Genomic DNA, 22,531 nt, shown 5'->3' on the forward strand with positions numbered 1-22,531 from the left:
ATCCAGTGTGAACTGAGAGTCCACACTGACAAAACAGAATAAAAAAACAACTTGGGAATCAGAGGAAATAAAATATTCTTATTCAACAAAGTAAATCAATAAGACTGCATAGTGTGGTTTTAAAAAATTAGTGTCCATGTGTGTTTTATATTTGGAGACACTGCTGGCTTAGCATTTCCATGAACTATATTTCTGTCATTCGTTCCCTGGGGCTTCCTCATCAGTGGTTCTTTGCAAAATCCTGCCAACATATTTCACTGTATTACAGTCAGTGTAATAATAACACGGACTAAACTTATTCCGTTGTTGTGTTGGTTTAGAAGATCTGGCAGCTCAGACCGTTTCCATCACCCCTCTGTGCCCACCAATGGAGAAAAGGGGGTGTAGAGAGGAGTGTGATGGGAGTCTGTATCTCTGTTGGATCAACCTGGCTAAAGGAGCTCATATGGCCATTCGCTATTAGCATTTGCCTGGGGACATATTGGCATATGTGCGTTCGAGGGACTGTGTGTGTGTGTTTAAAAGTTTGTGGCTATTGCCATGGTAACCTAATAGAACAGCTGGCTGCCCACGACCTTTTCCAGGTCAGCGTGCTTGTCGGTGGTCAAGTTGAGCAGTCCGTTCACTCAGACACACACAAATAAGAAAGAAATTTGAAATTTTGTTAAGTAGAAAGCATTTCCCCGCATTAGCATGCAAAACAATGAAACCTTTGAACTTAGTTTTAACCATAAAAGAGATAAAACCGGGCGTCAGTTTAGCTCATGGGGTGAGCAGGTGATCAAAGGAGGTGGTCCTGGGTTTGAGTCTGACCTGAGGCCCTTTGCTACGTCTGCTCTCTGTCCACTATCTACAACTGTGTTTTCTAACAAAGGCAATTTTTTTGTGGGGGGTCTTTTTGTGTGGAGAAAAAATAAAACAAACCAAACCAGTCATGACTTCAACCTCCCAAAAACGGGTTACATACAAGATATTAATAAAAATGCTTTTATTAGCACATGAACACCCCAAAGGAAGAGATGAAATTCAGTCAAGTGCCCTCTGTAACCTTTAAATGTGTTTTCCCTTTAAAGTCCTGCCAGCTCTGTGGGGGTGAGCCGAGGAGAGTTGTGACTTGACAAAACATAAAGAGCCTTTTCTAACCTTTTTGGCTCGTGATCCCTTAAAACAATGAATCTGTTCTTATGATGCTTTAATATTTTATAAGAGGAAAAATCCTGACCACAAGTTTAAACACTTAAAAGCAATTTCAAGGCCAGCTTTTTTGGTGCTGTGTCTAAATATTATATTTTAAGAAGTAAAAGTAAAGTATAGTGGCTTTTATGTATGGACGATCCAAACCTGGCGCAACCGAACTGTACACATACCACTTTATTATGCACATCAGTTTAATCACATGGCAGCATATGCAACTTAAAGCATTTAGGCATGCAGACGTAGTCAAAATGACCTGCTGAAGTTCAAGTTGAGCCTCAGAATGGGAAGAAAGATGATTTTGAGGTTGGTGTGGTTGTTGGCAGGCTGATCTACAGGGATTTTCTTGAATAATCATCTTTAGGGTTAACAGATCTGAAAGATCTGTGTCATAGCAAGAGGGCGTCCTTGTGCCTGTGAGGGCTCTCATTCGGTACAGCAGCTTCCTCTTTTTTGTCTTCCCCGCCCCTACTTTGGAAAGCTATGACATCACAACAATGTGACAGTCAACTGCAATGTTGATCGTGGATCAGCATTATTGTGATGATGCTAATGAGTGATTCTATGGATGGATGGACTGGATCCATATCATGAGAACAGATGATATGGATCCACGTGAACAAGTGCCTGGTTAATGTCTTAGGTCAGAGGAGCTAACGTTACAACCAAGGTATGCAGAAGAGCATCCCTCAATTGTGAAGCAGATGGGCTCCAGCAGCAGAAGACCACACCTTCTTCCACCCCTGAAAGCAACGAACAGGAAACTGAGGCTACAGTTTCACACAAGCTTGTGTTGTGGGCTCAAAACTGATTTCTTTCACTGTACCAAAATATCCTCCACAGGCAAATCTCAATTCATTAGAGCACCTTTGGGATGTGGTGGAACAACAAATTCACATCATGGATGTATAGCCAAGAAATCTGCAGCGACTGTGTGATGCTGTCATGCCGGCATGGACCAAAATCTCAGAGGACTATTTCCAGCACTTTATTGAATCAGTGCAACGAAGAATTAATTCAGTTCTGCAAGCAAAAAGGTTCAACCTGATATTTGCAAAGTGTATGGTGGGTTTAAAACAGGAACACACATGCACACAGACACACAGGCATTCTTTCAAATGATCCAAAGTGCACAGATGGAAAGAGGAAGAAGAGGCAAATTCCATGTAGATATGAGCTCAACAGAGTGCCCTCACATGCCCTTTAGTTTATTATTCATGAGTGTGTGTGCCTGTTTGTGGGGCGTGGGTGAGTCCTTTCAGTTGTGCAAGAGCATCAGTGAGTGTTTGTTAGACAGCAAATTACCTCAGTGTGTGTGCATGTTCATTATGTCGTTAATATGGCCCTGACTATGTAGGTTATGGTGACAACATAATGTTCATTTCAGAACATATGCATTTAACATTTTCTCTGGGCTAATGTTAACACTAGTCGGGGAGATACTGATGCACTGTGACACTGTAAGTAGCATTTTAGAGAGACGGTGATCGCTCGGTACCAGAATGTAGCCTCGGAAATGGATTTTGACATCAACTCAGTGCGCGTTAGTCATGAACGCTCCACTACAATGAATAAATATCAAGCTGAAAGCTAAGTTGTGTGTTCAATCAGCCTCCAGAGCGACGAACAAAAAGCGTGAATCAAGTACATCCCCTTTTAACCTAGATTCCAAGTTATTACGCACTCAAATGCACACGATGTTTGATTACTCACGCTGAATTAAAACAGACATCAATTCAATCAGCCAAGTGGGGAAAAAGATTAATCTAAAGGCCATGATATTATTGGATACAGCAGGGGAATGCTGGGTAAGGGCACAACAGTGAAGGGGAATTCAAACCTCCAGGGGGCAGAAGGTCACATTATGAAGCATATGCCATGTGCTCTTGGGTGTACTAATGTGTGTTTGTGAGTACGCGTGTGTGTGTACTTGTATTGCTCATGTTTTCACAGTCACATCATGGGGACCTAAAAAGGGGATGGAGACAAAAAGACCCTGTAATGATTGTATAGAGACTTGTTTCAAGGTTAAGTCAAGGCTAAGTTTCTAGAAAATGATTGTAAGACGATGAAAATTCCCTTGAAGTGATACAAACTGAACTGCCAGTGTGTGTGTGTTTGTGTGTGTTTTCAGACAGTCTGGATGTTTGTCAGTCCATCTGATTAAATGAGCTCTGCCTGCTGATCGACTGTGGTGTGAAGGTGACAGAGTTACATTGTCCCTGCAGTTGCTTCTCTCCTCCCCTGTCACTCACTTCTTTCTCTGTCCCTGCAGCCTTTGCTGATTTTGTTCTGTGCATAATTCATAGTCTGTGTGCATCAGCCATTTCTACTCTGCCTTTGCTGTTTTCAGAATGTGAATTAAATTCTCCACATTGTAAAACACTGGAAATGACTTTCCTAGATTTATCGTGTTAGGAATGTATTTCGAGGTCTGTACCACGAAGTAAGATTTCAGCTTATTCGGATAACTTATTGGGTTAACTCTGGGTTTTCTGTACTGCAAAGGTAGTTCACATCAACAGGTATGAAGTCAGCGGATACTCACCAGTCAGCAAAATCAATGTTAATTCTGAGAGTCTGATAGTCTTATGACTAAAATTTCATTTTGTTTTAGTCATAATTTAGGCATTAAATTCTTTCATAAGATTATAGTAGACTCAGTCTGAAGTTGATTACAATATAAAGTGTAAAAAGTGTGTTGTGTTTTTATTGGTCAGAGTTGCTCCACACACTTAAAAAAGCATCTTATTTTTCTTGATATCAAATGAGAAATGTGTCCATTAGGTCTACTCTGCTCTTCCTCCCAAGCGTTGACATTTTCTTGCATTTTCAGGAGAAACTGGGAGTATGAAAGACGTTTTTATATGAACTCTTTACTTGCTCTCAGACCAATAAAGACCACTGAGGTTGTAGCTGAAACAATAAGACCAAGACTGCCTTTTAAACTTTTATCTAATGAAATACTCGATATAATCCACCAGATAAACTTTATGGATAGAAATAAATCTTCCTCCAATCCTGCTGACCGAAGTGCTCAAAGCTCGCCCGCATTCATACAGGACTTTTAATACTGAACTCCTGCACAGTGCTTTCCCTCTCTCACACACTCACACAGCAGCTTTCAGTCTGTGTTATGTGTTCAACATCCCCATAATTTTCCAATTTTATGGTTTTGTCTCCGCTGCACTTTTTTATGTTTCATGATTGGCCAGCACCACTTTTTTCCCCCGTGAACCTGTGAACTCCTCATCCTGATTGCCAGTGTTAGAGTAATTGGTATGTAATGGAAAGACACCACGGGCATGTAAACTTGTGCTATAATAGAAGTGTCTTAAGGTGGTATGAGCTTGCAGAAGATACATAAAAGTAAAAGTTTGCAGTTCATTACAATTATAGTTGCTTCTAATGGCAGTAATGATCCCTCCCTTGACCTGGAGACATTTTTCATGTATTAAAATGTATAAAAATAACAGATTATTAGCTGGAATTACACTATAGAGCACCACCAGTCCTGCTACTCTTTGATAACAGATCCCCCAGGTTCTGCTACTGGTATGTCAAATCAAAAAGGAACTCCAGTACTATGTAATGTACTAGTCTTACTGCTTTTAACTAGAAATCACATTTTAACCATACAGCACATTATATACTTCACATCTATGGTCCATTTAGAATAACCAGTTAACCCAACAAGACTGTATTTGGGTTGGTGGAGGAAGCCCATGCAGGCACAGAGATAACATGCAAACTTCAGAGAGACCACAGGAAGGCTGCAGCCAACCTTGAGGTTTGAATCAGGGGAGAACACCACTAACCACTGCTCGACCGTGCCGGCCATAAAGGCCAGTGAAGGCCACGTCAAAGTGGACGTGAGCCCTGTACCTACTCTGCTTGACTGTCCAGGCCTTGAACCTCATGTGTTTTCTCTCTATTAGTAGTAAATCAATATTCAATATTACATAAAATTAACTATTAAAAAAGTGTCTTTGAATGGCAGAGATACAGAAATGTCTGGATGTAGCACAGAGCGTGTGCGCTTGAAGCCATTTATGATTTTTAATTTGTTTGATCTGCTGCTCACCTCAAACAAGTACAAGCAGAAATGTTGGACTTTTAACGATATACTTTAAATTTCTGTTTGTTTGTTTTTTACAAGTACAGTTAAAAATTAAAAAACAAAACAAAATAAGGACTGTCTGGGCAAAGAGTCACCAGAACTTTTTCTGTAATTTTACACATTTAAGAGTCGTGCTGACAGATTTCTTTCTTATTCATAGCAGCTTTTACTTTGTAGAAAAACAGTTAAATATAGGACTTCTTTACACTGACAGGAAGGGGAGATTCACTGGTCTGGACCACTTAAGAAGTGGGCTGTATGTGGCCTGCCATGTATGGCCTGTCAGGGGTGTCAGTGAGTTTGACACCCCTGGTGTCAAACTCACTTTTTGTCTCAGGGACCACGGATTTGTTTTTTGTTTTTGTTAATGGGTGTTTCCCTTGTTGCCGGGTTTCAAAAATGGCAGTTTTGATTTCGCCTTCATGACTCTTGATTGACGTCATGTAACGGAGCGGAAAGGCTGATTTTATTTCCAAGATGTTTTGTGTTTTTAAAAGGAAGGAAACCTTCCTCCAAACGGACAGAGCAGTGAAGCCGCCAAGGGAAAGTACACGATTAAAAAACTGTATAATTAAAATATAATTTGTTATATTTAAATAGTTAAAATGTAAAATGAATTAAAACAACCTTGGCCAAGGGGTAACACAATAAAAATCAATAAAACACAACATTAAAAGTCCAGTGGCCTGCGCCACGACCTAAAAGTCCCAGGGAGTTAAGAAATCCAGCGAAGTAAAAGGGAAACCCAGCGGAGTCCTCTCCTTCCTTTCCGCATTCGCGTCTTGATGCACTGAAGGAAGGGAGGGAGTGGCAGTCACTATTCCTTTCGACAGTTTTACTTTATAAAAAGGGATAAGTCAGAGACTTACCCCGGGTGGGCAGAGCTCTGAACTCCGCCCGCCGCTTCTTTAAAACTGGAAATCGGCACCAGCTGTCTCACTGCTTCTGCTCTCCCGCAGTGCACAAGCTGGCTCTTGTCGTTATTGCCGTCCGACTGCCCGCTGCGCGTCCCTAGTCGCTGGTGGTGTCTCGTCCCCAGTCGCTGGTCATGTCTCCTAACGCCCAGCTCCACCAGCCCCTTTGGCTTGCAGGCGCTGCCGCCTGGCACCACTTACTCCTGGCCGTCTCTCTAGCCTCTCGGTCGAACCCCTTCCTTTGGTCTGTCAGGCCCTCTTATTGGCCTCTCTGGGATCTCTCGCAGGTGTGATCAGTTTATTATCAGGTAGGGGCGGAGTCTTTCCAGGACAAGTCACCAAATAAATACCATTAAAACATGCAGTAAAACTCATAAAAATAAACCAGTGTACAATATTAAAATATTAAAAAGGTAAAACGCAGCAAAACATGCATAGTAGAAAAACTTAGATAACTTGTCCCTTTCCACCCTGTGACAGTCACTTACAAACTAATTGGTGAGATGCGGACTGCTGGCATCATGTTTTTGAAATGACTTGGCTCGCTTGGGAACCTGGCTGAGCAGGTACTAAAGAAGTACCCGGTACCAGGTACGACCACCTAATGGAAAACCCTAAAAACCGAGTTGAGTTGAGCCGAGTAGGTACTTGTGGAAAAGGGTTATACATGTAATAGGACTAATTTACAACTGTAATCCCTGCTCTAACAAACTGTCTGTGTAGCTGGATACAGAAAGCGATTTCAGCACCAATGAGTTTTAACTAACTAAGTTTCTTAAGTTTCTTACCAAAGAATGTCGGGAATCTATCAGGATGCATCTGGAGAGAAAAATCTCCATAGATTTCCTTCATTTACACTTGGGCTTGGAATTTCTGAACCAAAGCATGAAATAAGGTTTTATAATCGTGGCATGTCTTCCTCGGAGGCTCCTGTTGTTTTTGGTCACACACCAATCTATTTTCTCTATGGACGTGCTGGATGGACGTCAGTATTCCTGATCATGCTTCAGCTGTTATCCTGTAATCTGGTTGCGTATGTTTGGGAAAAGAGAGACTGAACCCTGAGATAACTTAAATTACACTTCAATATTGCACACAGATGGTGCTGATTGCATCTTACGTACATCTACCAACTAATGTAAGTCTAATAGCAACAACCAACCAACCCAGTGACATCACTTTCTGTGCTCTCACAAGGTGGTGCTACACATTCTCCAAAAACCTCCATCCGTCCATCCATCCATTTTCTTCCGCTTATCCTTTTCAGGGTCGCGGGGGGCGCTGGAGCCTATCTCAGCTGTCATAGGGTGAGAGGCGGGGTACACCCTGGACAGTGTAACAAACCTTTTGGGTTATAGCACCACTAGGGGGGGAGTCTCCTAGGGGTGTGTGTGAGTATAGCGTGGCAGCCATTACATGCTGCTCGTGTTCTGTTCTCAGGATAGACCTCACCGTTGTAACGGCCTGGCACCGGCGACTACCGATCCCTGCCCATGTATGTACGGACAGTGTAGAGCCGTGGAGACCTGGCTTGTATGGTCTTATGTTGCTGACAAGGAATAAAGGTCTGTTGTTTAATTTAACTGACTGGCTCCGTGTTATCCGGCTAACCTCCACACCACATGCCCGCTGGACCGGCTAGCCGCTCTTTCCTCGCCAGACTGCTGTTACAAAGTGGCGCCCGAACATTGTTCTCTGGATCTTCATCGTCATCCGGACCGACAGACGGTGGGCTCGGATGTTTTTCCCGTGTTTTTCAACGATCGACACTTCGGCTGAGGTGGCGTGTTTTTTTTTCTCTTCGTCTGGCTGTATTGGCCGGGCCGATAGGACCCCGTGAAGGAGCCGACCCCCCGGGATTTCAACAGTATTTGCAGGCATGGAAGAGCGCCGACCCATCGCTTGACACGCTCGCCTGCGAGGGGGAGTACTCCGTGAGTAACTGTACGGCCCGTCGGACCGCTAACTCAGTGCTATTGGACCGTTACGACATTGGCGGTGCTAAAGCTAAGGCTAACGCTACAGTGACTTTGACTCAGTGTTCATTCAGAGGGACGTTTTGTTTTGTGTGAAGCATCAGAGTGTGCACGGACGCTCTCTGTCTGATGGATATTAACGCTTAGGTACTCTGTGGGAACGCTCTTTCACTTTGCCATAACTTTTGTGAGACAGAGAGTGGTTTCGGCCATACTTTTGAAATGGCGTCCCACCCAGACACAGGCAGCGAGGGAGACGGCTGCGACTCAGATGCTGAAGCTCCCAGCCTGACTAAGTACACCATCCCTCGCTCTACCCCTCATGACCTCAATCTTAAGGTGGAAAGCTTGCAAGAAGAGGTGGAGAAACTGCGAGTCTGCTTGCACGATTCGCTGGAGCTACAAAAGAGCCTTCTGAAGCACTTGGATGGTGGCGCGAGAGGGGAACCGGGGGAGCAAACATCTCCTCAGAGAACCCCCAACCCGGTGGCTTTTTCCACGCCATTCACACAGAAAGGGATTAACACAGAGCCCCCTCCGCTTCTCCAGCGTCAGTCGGCGGAACTCTGCAATACATCGAGGATGATCGCCGCAGCGCTGCACCAGGCCAAGCTGGAGCCCCCAGTGTTCGCTGGTGACGGTGGAGTGTCACCGGAGGAGTGGCTCCAATCAGTGGATAGCTACAGATCGTCGCTGCGCCTAACCGACTCGCAGGTTCTGAGTGAGCTCCCTCACTTCCTCAAGGGAGAGCCCAGTAAATGGTTTAGGGCCCTCAGCTCTCACATTACTACATGGGCACATTTTTACCAACTTTTTGAATCAGTGTTTGTGTCAGCTGATAACCAAGAGCACGTTTGGCGGGGCATCCTCGATCGCGTCCAATCACTAGAGGAACCCCTCCCAACGTTTGTAGCTCACATGCTCGGTGAGTTTAATAAGCTAAGGTGCCCGCCGCCGGAGCATGAACAGATCGAGCTTATATGTAAACATTCATTGGAGAAATATCGGGTTGCGTTGTACGGTACGCCGGTCCCGTCGGTTATGGACCTACTACTTCGCGCGCACGAGCTCCACACAGCCTTAGGTCCAGTCGGCCGCTCAACCCCTACTTCATCCCCTAGTGTTGCAAGCGCGAGAGAACCACATTGTTTTAAATGCTCCCGCCCAGGGTTTACCACACGCACGTGCCCAAGTTGCACCTGGGTTGCCCCAAAAGAACGAGGTGCTGCCAGACCCAGGGCAACCTACCACCGACCTCTCCCAGGCCCACCACCGGGCCTGGAACTGGCCGATGCTGAGGGGCTGGATTCACTGCCGGCGGCTCGTGCGGCCAGTCAGCAGTCGGGAAACCCCCGGGGGGGGGGGGGGGGGGGGGGGGGAGGACATTTCAATGAGGCAGCCCTCCCCCCATTCGCAAAGTATGCCTCGCCCGCATGATGCCCACCAGATTGTGCAAGGCATTGTGGGGCACATGGAAGATGTAGAGTCGGGAGCGCACTGGAACACTCCATTGAAAACCAAAATTAACTTCAACTCGGTGGCAGTGAACGCTACGCTAGATACGGGGGCATCCCTGTCTGCTGTGCGGGCTGAACTCATTTTGGAGAACAACTTGTCTCCCAACAGGACCCACCAGTGGATGGGTCCACCGGTGAGCCTAGTAGACGGTGCTCGCTGTCTCCCGGAGGGTGTTACATGGCTGCCCATAGGGTTCTTGAACAAAAGGTTTTATCACCGGTTTGCTGTCATCCGCAACTTGTCATCCCCCTTTGTCTTAGGGATGGACTTTATGAGCAGGGCCTCTTTGACAATCCACATCCCCTCAAGAACCGTAGTTATGGACGACAGTCCATGCACAGGCGCGGATGAAGAGGAGGGTTGCTCAGTTGATCTGTTGAGCGATGATAATGTCATTATGACGCTTGACATGGTAGAGCCCTCGCTGGAGACCAAAGCTCTGGAGGCAAACCTAACAGATAGTCAGAGAGAACTATTAGTTGTCCTCCTTGAACAATTTAGCTGCATGTTTGGTGGTCATTTGGGCCGCACGTCTTTAACTGAACATGTGATCGACACGGGAGATGCAAGGCCTATTAACCTCCCCCCATACCGCACCTCCCCTGCAAAGAAACAACTCATTGAAAAGCAGGTCCAGAAAATGCTGGAGGATGGCATAATTGAACCGTCCATGAGCCCCTGGGCCGCACCTGTCGTGATTGTTAACAGGTTGGGCGCTGACCCACGGTTCTGTGTGGACTTTAGGGGGCTGAACCAGGTGACTCGGAAGGACTCATACCCCTTACCGCGGGTTGATGAGTCTCTCGACTTCCTAGCGAGAGGTCGATTCATTTCAACATTGGACCTAGCGAGGGGTTACTGGCAGGTGCCGGTTTCAGGGGACTCACGTCCTAAAACAGCCTTTGTTTCCCATTGTGGGCTGTTTCAGTTTCGCGTGCTCCCTTTCGGCCTCTGCAACGCACCAGCCACCTTTCAGAGGCTGATGCACAACGTCCTCAGCGGCCTTGTTTACAAGACATGTGCTGTATATCTGGACGACATCGTGGTTGTGTCCCCTACCTTCGAACAGCATTTGTTGGACCTGCGGGAGGTCCTTGAGAGACTTAGGTCTGTGGGTCTCTTGTTGAAGCTTAAGAAATGCCAGTTCTGCCTGAAGGAGCTCACCTTCCTGGGCTACCGGGTTACCCCGGATGCCATTAAACCGGACGATGACAAAATCAAGGCTGTGATGCAGTTCAGAACTCCGTCCTCAATGAAACAGGTGCGGCAGTTTCTCGGTCTGACGGGATACTACCGCAGATTCGTAAAGGAATATGCTCGCCATGCAGAACCTCTGCACGCCCTGACAAGGAAGGATGTTACCTTTCAGTGGGATGACAGGTGTCAGGAGTCCATGGACTTCCTGAAACAGAGCATTGCGACAGCGCCTGTCCTGTCACTCCCTGACTTTTCCCGGCCTTTCTTCATCCATACGGATGCATGTGACCTTGGCTTGGGGGCGGCCTTAATGCAGAAGGATGCAGAGGGTAGGGAAGTAGCGGTCGCTTACGCGAGTCGAGCTCTTCACAAGGCAGAGAAACCATACTCTACGCCAGAAAAGGAGTGTCTGGCTGTGATTTGGGCTTTAGAACACTTTCGTCCCTATGTGGAAGGGCTTCATGTGACGGTCTTGACTGACCACAACAGCCTTAAGTGGCTGATGTCACGCCCAAACCCCACTGGCCGGTTGGCGCGGTGGTCCCTGCGCTTGCAGGACTTTGACTTTACCATCGTACATAAGGCGGGGGTGCACAACAGGGTGCCAGACGCTCTGTCTCGCAACCCACTACCTGCACCAGAGGGTCCTCCTATTGAAATCTTGCCGGAGCATGCTGTCATGTGGGGCATGGATCTTCGCGCCCAGCCTCCCCTTTTGTTAGAGGACCGAACACAACTAAGGCAGCTGCAGCTAGATGACCCAGGTGCAGGTCCAAAGCTCCGAGACCTGGAGTGTTCCCCCAATCTGGGTTCGGACGCCAGTCCTTCACCGTCCTTGGTGGTCAATGACGGCCTACTCTATTACCGAGGCCCGAAACATAAGCGCAATCTTCGTCCCCAGGAGGAGCTGAAGCTGTATGCTCCTACGGCTCTCCGGGGTACCCTGTGCGGTTATTATCATGACCACCCTACAGCAGGTCACCTGGGGATTGCTAAGACACTAGCGAGAATGCAGTCTAGGTTTTACTGGCCCAAGATGGCATCGGAAGTTAAACGCTACGTCTTGTCGTGCCCAGTATGTCAACTCACAAAACCCAGTCAAAGAAAGCCAGCGGGCTTCATGGTCCCCATTTCGCCCCAGCGACCCTGGGAATACGCAGGGGTCGATTTTGTCGGACCACTACCTCGCACCGCTTCGGGGAACTCGTACATACTGGTCTTCGTAGACTATTTCTCCAAGTGGATCGAAGTGTGTGCGGTTCGGGATGCGACGGCTCGAGTGGCAGCCAGTAAGTTCATTAACGAGGTATTTGCTAGGCATGGGGCCCCTAGGTACCTTATTTCGGACAGGGGCTCACCTTTTGTCAGTGAGCTGTTTGATTCTGTTCTCTCCACTCTTGGGTCCACCCACCGCCTCACGACGGCGTATCATCCGCAAACTAATGCGACCGAAAGAGTGAACAGAACTCTCAAAACGGCCATCCGCGCATACGTGGGCGATAAGCACGCGTCGTGGGATAAGTTCATGTCCCAAATCTGTTTCGCGCTGCGCTCGGCCCCCCATGAGAGTACAGGACTCAGCCCTGCTATGATGTTGTATGGTAGGGAGCTGGAGACACCCCTTGACTTGCTTACTAAGCCGTCCGGGGAGAGCGAGGAGTCATCCATGCCCTATCCGGAGACCCTTAAAGCGTCGCTTCAGGAGGCCCACGATCGGGCCAGGGAGACACTGGCTCGCAGCCATGCTAGGCAGAAACGCTACTACGACCTGAGACGCCGGCCGATGACCTACGCAGTCGGAGACTTGGTGAAAGTCAAAGCTCATCATCGATCGGACGCTCAATCTTGCTTCACGGCCAAGCTGGCACCCTTGTTTACAGGGCCCCTCCAGGTTACTCAGAAGCTTGGGGAGGTCAGCTACAGATTAGCCAAGATTGACACTGGTGAAGACGCAGGAGTCTTCCACGTCGTGAACGTTCAGTCATTTTACTCCTGGGACTCCACATCTCCTTCAGGGCACCGGACTTCGGCCCAGGAGAGCCTGGATGAGACTGAAACGGGGGAACAGCCCTCATTCCCGAGTTCAGGGGATATCGAAGCAGGCGGGCACCCCGCCGAGGGCGCCTCTGAGTCGCCACCGGCCGAGGGGGAACACTATCATTTGAGACCCCGCCGGTGCCCCAGAATCACTGAGGGTTGGACTGCTACCAGGTGGACTAACCGTCATCATACGGACAGACTCAATGTTGACTGAGGGTTGGTTTCATACATGTACATGCTGTAATTGTTCTGTTCATAAGGGGTGATTACTTGTTCTGTTCCACTGAGCCCTCGTCATCGTGGCCCGTGAGAGCCTTTGTTTGGTTTTCGGTTGTACTGATTTGTGTGACCGGTTGTGTTGTATGTCTGACTGTTTCCCTTGTCTATGACCATCTCTGGAAGATGGATTGGCAGTAATACTGCATGTTCTGTATTGTTTGCTTCAAGCACTAATTTTGTTTATTGACTGTACCAATGCTTAAGGTAAGGATGTCTAACAATTCCTCCACAACCTGCTTAGTACCTAATGTAACTATGTATAGTGAAGAAGGGTAGCGGGAGGAGGGTCACCTGGGTCCTGTTAAGGTTCAAAATTGAGGAGGGAGAGTACAAACCACCCTTGGTCCAGAAGGTCTTGGTCAAACAATGATTTTAATGAATACACACGTGTGGGAAGAATAATCTGTACACAGACAGGAATTAATCTTCGACTTAATCAGAGCATACACAGATTTTTAAAGCATCAGGGTTTGATTTACTGACGCCCCTTCATGCGTCACAGATACATTTTATACATAGATCAGATCAACACCACAATGACTTTTAACCCAGAAGATCATCTTCTATTTTCATGGCTGGTACTTTCCGTTCTTGTCTTAAAGTGAATTGTTCCTCTTTCTTGCCGAGACATGACTAATCTCTCCTCTAAATAAATCTAACTCATGTGTGTGTGTGTGTGTCACGACCTCACATGCTCTCTGTGTCACCTCTTCACCTACTAACTGTCTGTGTCTCGTCCTCAAATGCTCTTTCTCAATTCACCTGTTGCACTTCTGACCTTTTACCAGACCAGAGGCTCACTGAGACTATATGTATGTCTTCTACTAAATAAATGTTTTAATCAAGAACCCCTACTAAAAGCTTAATATAAAATGACCTGATATAAGTGTTTTGTAAGCATGTATTGCAATTCCTTCTATGTTCTAGTTTTCCCTCAGCATGGATCATCTAGACACTCTCACTAGATGAAGCTCAAGACCATTAATGAACCTGAACATCAACTCAAATAAGCACAGATATGCAATATGTATAAAATAGTTATAACTGCACCTGGAATACAAAATTAATTTAATACCTGTATGCATAAAACCTTAAAGCCTTCTTAAAGCTATCTGTTACATTGTTAAAGCCTCGTCTTAGCCTGCTGCTCAAAATAACTTCCTGCTTCTGCAAACTCTCTGCAAGCCTGTTTCCTGTCAGCCTGTGACTTTTAGCCTTTCTGAAAGACACACACTGTTCAACCCCTGAATGCAATATAAACTCCAGATTATATTATTAATGCAATGGTAATAATGATGATTATTTAACAATAGCAGTAAAATAATTTCCCTGCTCCACAGTCCGGCTGAGGACAGCCTGCGAATTGCCGGGGGGGTGATGTAACAAACCTTTTGGGTTATAGCACCACTAGGGGGGGAGTCTCCTAGGGGGGTGTGTGAGTATAGCGTGGCAGCCATTACATTCTGCTCGTGTTCTGTTCTCAGGATAGACCTCACCGTTGTAACGGCCTGGCACCGGCGACTACCGATCCCCGCCCATGTATGTACGGACAGTGTAGAGCCGTGGAGACCTGGCTTGTATGGTCTTATGTTGCTGACAAGGAATAAAGGTCTGTTGTTTAATTTAACTGACTGGCTCCGTGTTATCCGGCTAACCTCCACACCACATGCCCGCTGGACCGGCTAGCCGCTCTTTCCTCGCCAGACTGCTGTTACAACAGGTCGCCAGTCTGTTGCAGGGCCAACACACAGGGACAGACAACCAAAAACCTCTAAAGACTTATTCCTTAAATCCAGCTTTACACCAGTTGACAGTTTTGCAGAGTAGTGCTGCATGGTGTAAACCAGCCCCAATACACGTAATGTTTCGTGTCCACTTTAAATCGGGAATAAGAGATTTGAACCCTAAGCTGCAAACCCAACTCAGAAACTGTTTCTGTACTCCACATCACTTCAAAGCACGAGAAAGATAAATAAATGTTAAATAATAAAATATAACAGCTGTGTTTGACTACCCAAAGAGCAGCAGTGACAATTTATTGACTAAAACCAGTCACAAGCCTCTGCTCTGTGGACCGGAGCCCTTCTGTTCCCCCACAGTGTTTATGCTCAAACTTTTGCCTATGTAAGGAGAAACTGTTCAGGCACTGCACTCCATTTATTACTCACAGACACAAAGAGAAGGAAAAGCAAAGTATTGGGTGAGCGGAAATGAACGATGTTAAAAAAATACAAATGATTTAAAAATGATCTTTAAGCAAGCACATTGATAATATTATATTATTTATAGCCTCTGCGGTGCGTCACGGAGTTTAGAGCCTAATCTGTTCTTCCTCACTTTGTGTTCTGTATGTATTTGTTTCTCTGTGTGCAACAGTGTGCGTGCGCGTTTGTCAGAGATGGGAAGCTGTAGTTTGTAACCAAGACGCACAGTTGCGCTCCTAACCAGTGAGTTAAGGAGCGAGTAAATGCACACACTCACAGAAACAGATACGCCACAGTCAGACACACAAACACTCAGATAAATGCGTCAATTGCTCATCTTTTATTCATCTTGGAAAACAAGTGAATATTTAACAGAAGAGCTGGTGTCCTCTTTAAATAGTTAATTGGTCAGCCGGTCACAGAAGTGGCGTGCGTGCGTGCAGTCATTTATCTAACTTTATAAATACCATACAAGTCTACAGTTTGTGCATCACAGTCTACATTTCTGCACAAATAAATAAAAAGAAATGAAGAAGAATCTAAGGTGCCTGCATTAGTTCTTGCTTTAGAGTCTTTTCTATTATGAATGTGGAGGGTGTGTTAAATTGTGAAGAGCTTTACACACTTGGTATTAGACCAGCCAAGATCCTGTGACACCTTTGGCTTAGAACCAGTCATGTAATAAATTACTTTGGACTGAGAGAAAGAGAGCGCCTCATTTTGTACTGTAATTACAAGATAGGGCGGTCTGTTTAATCAGGGATTTTATTGTACATCGTGTTCAGTTAGGTTACACGCTAAAGCTGCAGTATAGTTTTATTCAAGCACTTTATTCAAGTACAAATTTGAGGTAGTCTTAGTATGAGTGTCATACCACTTCATTCTGCCAGTTTAATATGACAACAGGAAGGATGCAGTACTTTATTTATTTTTTACAATTGTCTCACAGCTTTAGTAATCTTAGCATTATTGCCTATTAAATATAACTATTATAGCATACAAAGCTATATTATAGGCTTTGACACGTATAGGTGAACTGGATCCTCAAGACGTCTCACTCCAGGAAAGAAATTAAACAAGGTAACGCTCCTGCTGACTGGAAAAACTGATAACTGTTAGTCTTTGTTAAAGCCAACGCTCGTAAAGGACTGGATCACTTGACTGTAACCAAGTGCTCATCTACAGCTATATACACTCATTAAGTATACCTTACTAGTATTAGGTTGGGCACTCTTTGCCTTTAGAAATGCCTTAATTCTTCACGGCATAGATTCAACAAGGTGCTGAACTCATTCCTCAGAAATGTTGGTCCCTGCTGATATGACGGTATCACACAGATCTCCACATCTACCACATCCCAAAGGTGCTCTGTTGGATTGAGATCTGGTGACTGTGGAGGCCATATGAGTACAGTGAACTCACTGTCATGTTCGAAAAACCAGTTAGAGATGATTTGAACTCTGTGCCATGGTGTGTTATCTTACTGGAAGCAGCCATAAGAAGAAGGTAGACTGTGGTTACAAGGGATAGACGTCCTCAGCAACAATACTCGGGTGGTCAATGCTCAGTTGTTACTAAGGGACTCGAATTGTGCCAAGAAAACTGAAGCCTGAACTGTTGATGCAAGGCAAGATGGAGCCGTGCTTTCGTGTTGTTTATGCTCAAATTCTGACCCTACCATCTGAATTTTGTAGCAGAAATTGAGATTCATCAGGCCAGGTAACATTTTTCCAATCTATTGTTCAGTTTCGGTGAGCCTGTGTGAACTGTAGCCTCAATTTCCTGTTCTTATTTCCTGACTGGAGGGACACCTGGTGTGCCCTTCTGCTGCTGCAGCTCACCTGCTTCAAGCTTTGACATGTTGTACACTCAAAGATGCTCTTCTGCATTCCCTGGTTGTAATGAGTGGTTATTTCCAATTACTGTTGCCTTTCTATCAGCTTGAAGCAGTCTCTAAATTTTTCTCTGACCTCTGATGTCAACAAGGCAAACTCTGAAACACTTTGTAGCTGTGTGTTTCAAAACGTGCTATACGAATAAAGTTATTATTACTAAAAATAAACCCTTCTTATGTAAAGCCATATTTGCTCCAGTCTTGATTTACGTGTACTCAGACAAATGGCCCCTGCCCACTCACACAGGTGTTTCAGCTCTGGCTGATTGCACATCTGCTTTGATTGAGCCTGAGAGTAATAAATGTTGATGCTGTCCTTAAAAAAATGATAAAGTTAGTAGGTTTTTCTGCTCTGACAGGTGCAGAATAATTAGAAGGAAATGGAGAGTGCCATCAATCAAGCACGCTCGCACAGTTAGTTGCAATCACACAGTATGAGTGAAATCACCTGTGCAGATGTTCAGACAAGTTACATTTTGCTCATGAAGAGCGATTTGGCAGATGGTTAAATAGGTTTTTATTGTGAAGGCCCTTTTACTTAAACGCAGATTAAAGTGTTAGATGTAGCAGATACAAACTAAAAGAAGAGGAATAAAGATTATTGCTCAGGAAGAATTGCTTGAAGCTTTTTTGCAGTCTTCTTGTTCTCACTTAGACACACTTTTGTTATTTTTAAATTGACTTATTAATTCCCCGTGGCTTATCCTGTTCTATCAGATGCTTAAACAAAGGCATAACCCTTAACTTACTCCCAGCACAGAATCAGTTCTACTGTTACTCTGTTACACTGATTCATGATTAATCAATACGGGTCCAATAGTGGGGGCAACACTTTCACACACATCTCCGCTTCATTAGTCTGTTGAGTGAGCTAAAGTGTGTTCTTTACATGACTCTCATTAATAATTGACTCCACAGCTTGAAAAATCAGCTGGACTCTGAACACGTGCAGCTATGAGTTTTTTCTGGCTCCTCTTTACCTCGTGCTGTGTCTCAGCCACACACACACACACACACCCTCTGATGTTCCACTTGTGTCAGCACTAGCCAACTGCGTAAACCAATAGGACATGAGTTTGTCCTATTGACTTGCTCTTTGGGAGAGTGGCAGACAGGACCTAACTCTGTCAGATCGGGCCAAACCCTCATCATGGATCACTATGCTTGTCTGACCTTTCTTTGAAACTCTCTTGGTTTTAAAAGGAATTTGCAACTTGGTATTAAATCCATGAAAGACAAACACAGACTCACAGATCTGAGCACTGGTATGTTAAAAAGAAAAAGTCACGATGTTTTCTCTGAGGTGTAGTAATTTGAACTTTTTCTTCTCCTTGCTACGGCCTTTGAACATTAGAAAAGCACGATTGTCTTGCTCCTTGATATTTGTCCATTATTGATGAGGGGTGCTAGGCGTCATTTAGGAGGGAGAGCTCTCCTTGGGTCTCACTAAGGTCACTGGAGGATAAAGCCACAGTGGAGCTTCATCTTACTCTCCCACACTGCTTTACGTCAAAGGAAGGGAACCCTGCCAAGTTTAACTTTGTGTCTCTTGGACGCACGCTCATCCTTTCCCTTAAAAATTATTAGCCGATCTTCAAGGTAAGTCTGTAGCCTTTGGCAAATCCGACCACAGCCAAAGTATCACAAGTTCTAAAGATAATCTTTGAGTTACGAGCACACATCCGTTTAACTCAGTTTTAAAAATCCCACTGGAGGTCGCTGATGGGTGTGTATATATATGTGTGTGTTTCTAGCAAGGCTGGGATGTGAAGCTGAACCACTTTCTCTTCAACCACTATTTTAAGATGAGTCTTTGAGATAAGAGCAGCAGTTAAATGCCTAATTTGTACCGATGGTGCAGTGCGCAGGAGGGGTAATGGCGTGGGTGTGAGATGAGCCCCTGGAGGGTTAAGGAGCATGTTTAACAGTTAGATGTGGGTGTGTGAGTGAGGAGGTGTGGGTTAGAGAAATAAGATCCGAAATGAGACACTTGGGACTCTGGTAAGGAGATCAAAAGAAAGAGGCATAAAGTTGGTTGAGAGGAGTCCTGTTATTTAAGTGTTGGTTTCAAGTTTTAACACTAGGGGGAGCCATAGATCTGCTGTCCCTTTACCTTTGGACAACAAAAGCATCAACCTCTACACTCTTTTCAGCTGATTGAGGACCAGTGATTGTCTGCAGTCACTTCATTTGCACTTGATCGATTTTAAGCACAGCAGGTCTGAGTATTTAATTGTCTGTGCATTGTGTCATATTTGTAAAACACAATGCTTCTGTCCTCTCTTTGCTTTTCTTCATTACAAGGTGAAATGAAAAAAAAATACTGTGCACAGCTGATGATTGTAGATCAATGTAACTAACAGTTCCTTGTTCCCAGTGATGTTACCAGAAATACTGTTTGCCATAAGAGAGGGAAAAAAAGGGCCTGACTAAAGTGAAATGTTGCTTTAAGGGGTGCTGCAGTGCTCATGCAGACGTGGAATCAGTTGGAGTGTCGCCTACTGAGGATTTCAGAGACCTTTCAAAACCACGGCTCAAGAAGGGTCAATGAAAAAAAAGAGAGAAAAGTAACCTGGCTCCTTCAGCAGAGAAGCAAATCCTATTCTCCTCATATCGCTCACGCTCTCATCTTCCATTTTTCACTTTTCACGTTGATTTCTTTCAGCTTGCTCTTACTTTATAATCAGTTTTATCTGCTTTCGTCACATTGCTAGTGTACTTGAAAAAATACTTGTACCACCACTAAGTGAGTATATAATGTCTGTTATTGTCTCTAAAAGATTTCTCTTTAACTATATATACATATTACACAAATATCTCACACACAAACAGGTTTACAGCTGCAGCGTTATCTTGGAAACTTTCAGCCGATAGCTCAGCTGACCCTTCTACACACCCAGATGGCAAATTTCATACAGAGTTGCTGCGCACCTGCAAGCTGTTTTGCAATCCACCTCCTGAGAAAAGAGCTTCTGCTCCTTTCACCTCTAGCTTCACATGTATGCAGCTTGCGCCTCATGCTTTCCACAATAAAGCAGATCCGTAGAAATAAAATTAAACACAGGCACTATCATCAGTCATCGCCCTCGTTCTCCGCATTTTGCTGCTGGAGTGAATTCACTGCAAGCAGATAATGGTGCTAAAGAGATGGCACCAAGACTTTGACACCATTTGGCAATCAGAGTACCTGCATACAGACACATTTGATCATATTTGTAACTAATATTACCTCAGTGGTCATGTAAAACAATCAAATATGGGTAGGAACGGTTAAAAAATATTGTATTTTTCTACAGGTTGAGTGATATGATATTCTTACTGGCTTCTACTGCTTTGACTGCAATTACATTAATAAGAGTAGTTTTTTGGCAACTTCGTCTGGGTTCTGTCTCCACTGCTGCCTGCTGTGTATCTATGTGTGTTTGACAGGGAGGAGAAGCTGCAGCTCAGTACATGGTTTAGAAAATTTAGTGTAGTTCTTTTTCCTTTTTGGCTCAGGTGCTGTGAAGAAAAAAAGCTTGCTGCGTCTAGTTCGTAATAGCGTGGAAAAGCTTAAAAGGGCCACATCAAACAAGCTGTTCTGTCTAAACACACTCGTAAAACTATCATGCGGATGGAACTGTGGTAAATTCATTCATTGCACAGACAGAACTTTTTCACTGCCCAGCCATATATCTCCACTCAGCAGCACTAAGCTGATACGGTGGCGTAGGCAAAGTTTAGAATCACTTCCTTGGATCAGCACTTTTCTCATCTGTTCTCAGTTTGTCTCCACAGATTGTAATACAGAGGAGTGGAGCTTGAACCTTTTCCAGACTCTGTGTGTGTGTGTGTGTGTGCAATGCTTATGTGTGTTCATGGGTACAGTGTGATAAGAAAAGGTAATACATTGCACTCCCTCAAGACCCATTAAGAGAGGAGAGGTAAGAGAACAGGGGACAAAAAGTGCAACATAAAAGATTTCGGTTGTATCGGGTATACACGCACGCACACGTGCACGGATCCTGACGACTTTGCTGCAGCATTTATCACTATTTCACGAACAGCTGGTAACCGCTGCAGCAAGAGACTCACAATTCCCAACAATGTGTGAAGGTATCACACGATTAGCTTCATGAAGGCAGATACACAACTTTACAAGTTTACTGTTTTAGAGTGACTTCACTGCAGCAATGCAGCACATATCTGGGGACCGCAGTCTCCTGCTTTTAGCATATCTTCTTGTTCTTTTGGCTCCTCCCTTTAGAAGTCGCCACAGCAGCCTCACCCTGTCCCTAACATCCTCCTCTGTCACATCAACCCTCCACATCTGCTCCATCCTGGCAGCTCCATCTTCAGCATCCTTTTTTCCAGCATATCTGCCATACTATCTTCAGCTCTCCCGCCTCCAACTCGGCCTCCTGTCTTTTTGTCAGAGCCACCGTCTCCACACCACACATCATAGCAGGTCTCACTACCATCATGTAACCCTATCCTTCTGTCACAAATCACCCCTGACACTCGTCTCCACCCACTCCACCCTGCCGGCACTCTCTTCTTCACCTCTCTTGTGCACCCGGGCATTTAAATTCACCCATCTTCACTCTTACACTGGTTTCCCTCTCCTGTGTTCAGTGTATAATTACATTGATTTTCACTCATCCTACTACACTGTTAGCTCACTTGCAGATTTTGCTTTTCAAAACTACAATAGGTTCAATATAGAGAAGAATTGAACATGATTTATTAAGATAGAGTAATAATAGTTAACGTGTTTGGCAGTTAAACTCTGGTGACCCATCATGACAGAACGAAATCCCAGTGGTGATAAGATTTAGGACAGGACCCCCCTGGGTCTTGATAGTGGTGAAGATGAAGACTGAGGCTTGGACGGAGTGCTGAGTGAGAGCGGGGTGGATGTGTGAGGTAGAGGAGCTCACCTACTAATGTCAGATTGGTGGTTCGCTCCAAATATCCATGAACAAGATACTCAACCCAAGGCTGCACTTCTCGGGTTGTGAATGTTAGATTGAAAGCATTTAACCCTCCTGCCATCCTTTAAAAAACTCACACCCATCACCCTAGGGACCATTCTCAGCCACGCCATAAAAAGACCATATATCCATATTTTATTCCACTTTAAATTAGCCAACCTTGTAAAACTACTTCTCCCTGAAATATTCATGTAAAGTTTTAATTATATTTTCGTTGTTTTA

The 22,531-nt window shown here is 45.0% G+C and overlaps 1 protein-coding gene across 2 annotated transcripts in view; it reads left to right on the top strand.

The window, feature by feature from the left end:
* kcnab1a (potassium voltage-gated channel subfamily A regulatory beta subunit 1a) overlaps positions 1–22,531 on the top strand; it is a gene marked incomplete at its 5' end in the record, with an annotated part of 152,283 nt that overhangs the window by 10,099 nt on the left and 119,653 nt on the right. The window lies entirely within an intron of this gene.

This window comes from Rhamphochromis sp. 'chilingali' (assembly GCF_963969265.1).
Source record: "Rhamphochromis sp. 'chilingali' genome assembly, chromosome: 8".
NCBI classification, from domain to species: Eukaryota; Metazoa; Chordata; class Actinopteri; order Cichliformes; family Cichlidae; genus Rhamphochromis; species Rhamphochromis sp. 'chilingali'.